The sequence below is a fragment of the Hemiscyllium ocellatum genome, unplaced genomic scaffold (assembly GCF_020745735.1).
Source record: "Hemiscyllium ocellatum isolate sHemOce1 unplaced genomic scaffold, sHemOce1.pat.X.cur. scaffold_2373_pat_ctg1, whole genome shotgun sequence".
In the NCBI taxonomy this organism is placed as follows: domain Eukaryota; kingdom Metazoa; phylum Chordata; class Chondrichthyes; order Orectolobiformes; family Hemiscylliidae; genus Hemiscyllium; species Hemiscyllium ocellatum.
Genome location: NW_026868067.1, coordinates 38856 through 45409, shown reverse-complemented (window position 1 = coordinate 45409; position 6554 = coordinate 38856). Strand labels below are relative to the sequence as shown.

At 48.1% G+C, this 6554-nt stretch overlaps 1 long non-coding RNA gene across 1 annotated transcript; it reads right to left on the bottom strand.

The window, feature by feature from the left end:
- Positions 1–271: 271 nt before the first annotated feature.
- LOC132811743 (uncharacterized) lies at positions 272–5604 on the bottom strand. The gene is made up of 3 exons (XR_009643375.1): positions 5588–5604; positions 577–782; positions 272–485 (listed from the first exon to the last, which is right to left on the bottom strand). It is a non-coding gene; the product is annotated as an uncharacterized LOC132811743 (long non-coding RNA).
- Positions 5605–6554: the final 950 nt, after the last annotated feature.

Below are 6554 nucleotides of genomic sequence, written 5' to 3'. Positions count from 1 at the left end.
GGGGTGGATAGAGAAAGGGGGCACAGAGAGGGGGAGATAGAGAGAGGGGAGACAGCGAGAGGGGCAACAGAGAGAGGGGTACAGAGAGAGGGGTACCAAGAGTGGGGGGACAGAGAGAGAGGGACAGTGAGTGGGGGGACAGAGAGAGAGAGGGGACAGCGAAAGAGGGACAGAGAAAGGGGACAGAGAGAGGGAGGACAGAGAGAGGGAGGACAGAGAGTATAGACCAGGAGGACCCGAGAGCTGCTGTCCTGTCAGAGAGAGAGGCCTGGTGGGTCACACACCTCAGGTGAGGGGCGAGGTTGAGAAGCTGGGACCTTCATGGTAATTTCAGACATGATAGAGATTGAGCCAACAGTGTTGGCATCACAAACCTGTTAGCTGAGGTAACTGACCCCCCTTTGTAGCAGAGGGGTTCAATCCCTTGAACAGAGCAAGCTTGAGAATTCAACCCTAAAACCAATCTGTACGGACCCGCTGGAGACCTGAAACATCAATACAGAGATTGCTGAAGAAGCTCAGCATGTCCGGCAGCATCTCTGATGGGAGAGGGAGAAAGAGACAGACAGAGTTTACCTTTCAATCCAATGATTTCTGCGGGAAAGCTCCTTCAGAACAGACCGTTTTGAGGAAGGGTCCCTTGAAATGTGAATTGTTCCTCTCTCTCCTCACCGTTGTTACTGAATATCCCCAGCCATCTGTTTGCTTGAGAATTTGATCTGACCTGATCCAAGCGTCACTGAGTCATTCAGTCTGTGCTCAATGCCCTGAGGCTGCTTCTGCTGAAAGTTGACAAACAGGTTTAAAGCTTTATAAGGTGTTGTATTCGGAGGGCGGGCTACATGGGAGAACAGATACAGAACACAGGCACTTCACAAAGATCCTTATCAATGTAACTTTGTGATGTTAATTCAGAAGGAACAGCTCAGAGCTAACATTTCAGTTAATCAGCCAAGGGGAGTGTATATGTCATGGCAAAGACATGTTGTAAAGACTGTACAGAACCGAACTTTAGTGACTGTGTTTGTACGGAGAGTTTTTTTGTGAATAAAGTCTCTTTTTGAAATTGATATAAATATTTTTTCAAGGGGGATCAAGCATCTTGAGCTGGTGGAGACATTGCCCTTATCTATAATCTTTCTTAAATAAACACTAGACAAGTTAGATACTCCCCGGGTATACACATCAAACGGTCACCAATGGGGAGGAGATGGTGGGATTGTCAGGGGGCTCAGTGTTGCCTCACCCCACCCGGGTTCGATTCCAGCCTCGGGTGACTGTCTGTGTGGAGTTGGCACATTCTCCCCGTGTAAAAAATGAGGTCTGCAGATGCTGGAGATCACAGCTGCAAATGTGTTGCTGGTCAAAGCACAGCAGGTTAGGCATCTATTCCTGAGATGCTGCCTACCTGCTGTGCTTTGACCAGCAACACATTTGCAGCACATTCTCCCCGTGTCACTGGCCAAAGATGTGCAGGCTAGGTGGATTAGCCAGAGGAATGAAGGGTTCCTGGGATGGGGCGGGGGGGTAGGGGGATGCGGTGGTGGGGGGTGGGGGGAATAGGATGCTCTGACGAGGGTCAGTGTGAACCTGATGGGCCGAATGATCAATCCAGAGACTCAAATAATGTTCTGGGCCGTGGGGGGGAGGCTGTGGGTCATCGCAGTGAGAACAGGTTTGGGAATGATCAAGGTCCAAGGGGGGTAACAGGTTTACTTTCTGAGATGTTGAGGGTATGATGTTTTCTCGAGGTGATCTGGGGATAAACTTACTGAGGGGATGGTTTCTAAGGTATTGAGGGAGCACTATCTGTCAGTACAGGGTGCAGATGGTAGCAAGGTACAGATACACTTCATAGATCATAGAACATAGAACAGTACAGCACAGAACAGGCCCTTCAGCCCACGATGTTGTGCTGAGCATTGATCCTCATGTAAGGTAAACCTAATGTACGGACCCTCAAATGTCTGTGACCATATACATATCCAGCAGTCTCTTAAATGTTCCCACTTCGCTTCCACAACTGCTGCTGGCAACGCATTCCATGCTCGCAGAACTCTCTGTGTAAAGAACCCACCTCTGACATCCCCTCTATACTTTCCTCCAACCAGCTTAAAACTGTGACCCCTCGTGTTAGCCATTTCTGTCCTGGGAAATAGTCTCTGGCTATCGACTCTATCTATGCCTCTCATTATCTTGTATAACTCAATTAGGTCCCCTCACTTTCTTCTTTTTTCCAATGAAAGAAGTCCAAGCTCAGTCAACCTCTCTTCGTCAGATAAGCCACCTATTCCAGGCAGCATCCTGGTAAACCTCCTCTGAACCCTCTCCAAAGCATCCACATCTTTCCTATAATAGGGTGACCAGAACTGGACACAGTATTCCAAGTGCGTTCGAACCAAAGTTTTATAGAGCTGCAACAATATCTCACGGCTCTTAAACTCAATCCCCCTGTTAATGAAAGCCAAAACACGAAATGCTTTCTTCACAACCCTGTCCACTTGGGTGGCCATTTTAAGGGATCTATGTACGTGCAAACCAAGATCTCTCTGTTCCTTCGCACTGCCTTAATCCTGTACTCAGCTTTCAAATTCGACTTTCCAAAATGCATCACCTCACATTTATCCAGGTTGAACACCATCTGCCACCTCTCAGCCCAGCTCTGCATCCTGTCAATGTCCCGCTGCAGCCTACAACACCCCCCTACACTGTCAACGACACCTCCAACCTTTGTGTTGTCTGCAAACTTGCTGACCCATCCTTCAATCCCCTCATCCAAGTCATTAATCAAAGTAAAAATAAGAGTAGAGGCCCAAGGACAGAGCCCACCACTCACCACTGACTTCCAGGCAGAATACTTTCCTTCCACTACCACTCGCCGTCTTCTGTCGACCGGCTAATTCTGTATCCGGACAGTTACATTTCCCTGTATCCCATTCCTCCTGACCTTCTGAATGAGCCTACCATGGGGAACCTTATCAAATGCCTTATTGAAGTCCAGATACACAGCATCCACCGCTCGACCCTCATCAACTTGTCTACTAACATCCTCAAAGAACTCAATAAGATTTGTGAGGCATGACCTGCCCCTCACAAATCCGTGCTGACTGCATTTAGTCAAACCACGCTCTTCCAGAGGGTCATAAATCCTATCCCTCAGAATCCTTTCTAACACCCTGCAGACGACAGACGTGAGACTGACTGGTCTGTAATTGCTGGGGATTTCCCTATTTCCTTTGTTGAAGAGAGGAATTACATTTGCCTCCCTCCAGTCCTCAGGTACGACTCCAGTGGAGAGCGAGGATGCAAAGATCTTCGCAAGCGGCGAAGCCGTCACATTTCTCTCTTCCTAAAGCAGCTGAGGACAAATCTGGTCTGGCCCTGGAGACTTGTCAATCTTAACATTCGTCAAAAATTTCAGCACATCAGCTTCCTCAATCTCTATCTGATCCAGCATGCTTACCTGCTCCTCAATGGTTTCATTCACTACAAGGTCCTTTTCTTTAGTAAAGACAGAAGCAAAAAACCCATTTAGGGCTCCCCGTACCCCCTCAGACTCTACACACAAGTTCCCTATGCTATCCCTGATCGGTTCTCCTCCTTATTTGATCATTCTCTTATTCCTCACATACGTGTAAAATGCCTTTGGATTCTCCCTAATCCTTCCTGCCAAGCCTTTCTCGTGCTCCCTCCTGGCTCTCCTCAGACCATTTGTGAGCTCCTTCCCCGCCTGCCTGTAATCCTCTAGAGCTGAGCAAGACCTTAGCTTCCTCCACCTTACGTAAGCTGCCTTCTTTATTTTGACGAGAAGCTCCTCCGCTCTCGTCATCCAAGGTTCCTTTATCTTACCCCTTCTTACCTGTCTCAGAGGAACATATTTATGCATCAGTCGCAACAACTGTTCCTTAATCCGTCTCCACATGTCTATAGTGCCCTTTCTATGGAACAATTGCTCCCAGTCCATGCTTCCTAACCCACGTCTGATAGTATCATAGTATCCTTTTCCCCAATTAAATACCCTCCCATTGTACATGCTTCTCTCCTTATCCATAGCTATGTACGATGCGAGGCAGTTGTGGTCACTATCACCAAAATGCTCTCCCACCACAAGATCTGACACCTGCCCAGGCTCATTGCCGAGCACCAAATCCCCTCTCCCCTCGTCGGCCCACCAATGGCCTCTCCCAGCGTCGGCCGCTTTAATGTACTGAGTTAGGAAACCCTCCTGAACACACCTTACAAAAAGAGCTCCATCCAAACCATCTGCTCGAAGGAGGTTCCAATCAATATTGGGAAAGTTAAAGTCACCCATTACAACAACCCTACTCCATTCACACTTTTCCAAAATCTGCCGATCTATGCTTTCCTCAGTCTCCCTGCTGCTGTTTGGGGGGGCCCAATGAGGTAACTGCTCCCTTACCGTTCCTAATTTCCACCCATACTGACTCAGTAGGCAGCCCCTCCTCGACAATAGTAACTTCTGTAGCTGTGATACCCTCTCTGATTTCCTTTCTGAAATCCCTGTATGTGGTGTCCCTCAAGGGTTGGCCAGCACGGTGGCTCAGTGGAGAGCACTGCTGCCTCACAGCACCAGGGACCAAGGTTCGATTCCAGACTCGGGCAACTGTCTGTGTGGAGTTTGCACATCCTCCCTGTGTCTGCGTGGGTTTCCTCCGGGTGCTCCGGTTTCTTCGCACAGACCAAAGATGTGCAGGTTCGGTGAAATGGCCATGCTAAATTGCCTGTCATGTTAGGTGCATTAATCAGGGGTAAATGTAGGGGAATGTGTCTGGGTGGGTTCCTCTTCGGAGGGTCAGTGTGGACATGTTGGGCTGAAGGGACTGTTTCCACACTGTAGGGAATCTAAGGATCTATCCTTGGCCCCTCCTTTTTCTCACCTACACACTGCCAGGAGGTGATAACGTCCAAAAGCACCGTGTTAGGTTTCACATGTACACTGACAATGCCCAGCTCTCCCTCCCCATCATCCCTCTCCATTATTCCACTGTTATTCAGTTATCAAACTGCTGACCACATTCCCACTACTCGATTGGCTGCATTTTCTCCAATGAAACATTGTAATGGTTAAACCCGTTGCCTTCAGATGCTATTAGAAATTACTTTCCCTTACTGCTGAGCCCCTCCCTCTCGCTGGGTGCAGTCTGAGGTAGAACTACACTCTTTACAACATTGCTGTTATATCTGTAACCCCAAGGTGACCTTCTGATCAGATTCTACACAATAACAAACACCAGGAATTCCAATCTTTAAAATGTTGCTTGTCTCCACCTCACCCCAGTCCCATTGCTACTGAAACCCCTTACCCGTGTCGGTGTTGCCTTAAACTTGATGAATCTGAAACACAGCCCTTGATTCCTTGACTGACCCAGAATCTGCTAGCTTTCTGTGTTTCCTGCACAATGACCCCCCTGGTCCCTTTGTGGTGCAGCTTTCCACAGTTCCCACCATGTCAATAGCACTCTGTTCTCTTACTATCCTCTCCAAAATGACCAACTTCCCATTTTCCCAAATTATACTCCATCTGGCAACTTGTTGCCCCCGTCTCCTGTGCATCTCTCACACTTACCAATCCTCTTAGAACTTTACAGTTATGCCTTTTCTGACAGATTCCACCCAATTCTTCTAAACGTTAACTGGTTGTCCTGGGCAGTGGGAAGCGTGCAGTGTTGCTCTATGGGAGGACTAGGAGGAGCTTGCTGCCCATTGGTCAGAATGGAGGCCACTTGCCCATCGAGCTGCATGAGCCTTTCACCCCCCATGTCTTATTGATGAGGCACAGCGGCAGCACAGAAGTTAAAAAAGAAGCCAATCCTCCTCTCCACATCTCACTGACTCCGGGAACATTCTGTCCCATGTGTCAAAGATCTGCCCTGTTCAGTCACATGAAGTCCCAAGTTGGAAACTCCTAGAAACCCACATAGATTTCCCCCTGAACTGACTGCTGCCCTCCACAAGGGGTAATGTGTCCAGTCATCCTGGGCCAGGAGGAGGGGATGGTGCGAGTTTCTAATCTGAACTGACAGTGATGGATTTTATAAACTTGTGTTACAGGATACTACAGGTGGACATTCAGATGGGAATCTCAGTAACTGTAATGCCAAACCCTGACAGAATTACTGCATTCATCAGGAGCTGGATATTCACATTGTGTGTGAGGATTGTGTTCCAGCTCAATCCCATTTACTGCATAAAAGTTCTCCTTTGAATCATCCCATTCTCTCAATAGATTTGCCCAAACATTCAATGTGTGTCCTGTAATCCTTGTATAATGAGCCGATGGGTGAAAGGTTTATTATTATAACCTGTAACATTTCTAAACCCCTCTGTCACAGTGCAGCCACAATTTCCTCTGCTCAGTTTCCCCAAACCCCGGATTCCCCCAATGTCTGTTTGCTCTCTATAAGTTCCACATCAGGATTGTGTTGGAACATTCTCCACTTGCCTGCATCAGTGCAGCCCCCAACAATATTAAAGAAAGTGACCATCCTCCAGCACAAAGTACTGTGCCTGAGTGGTGTCCCATCCCCCACCTT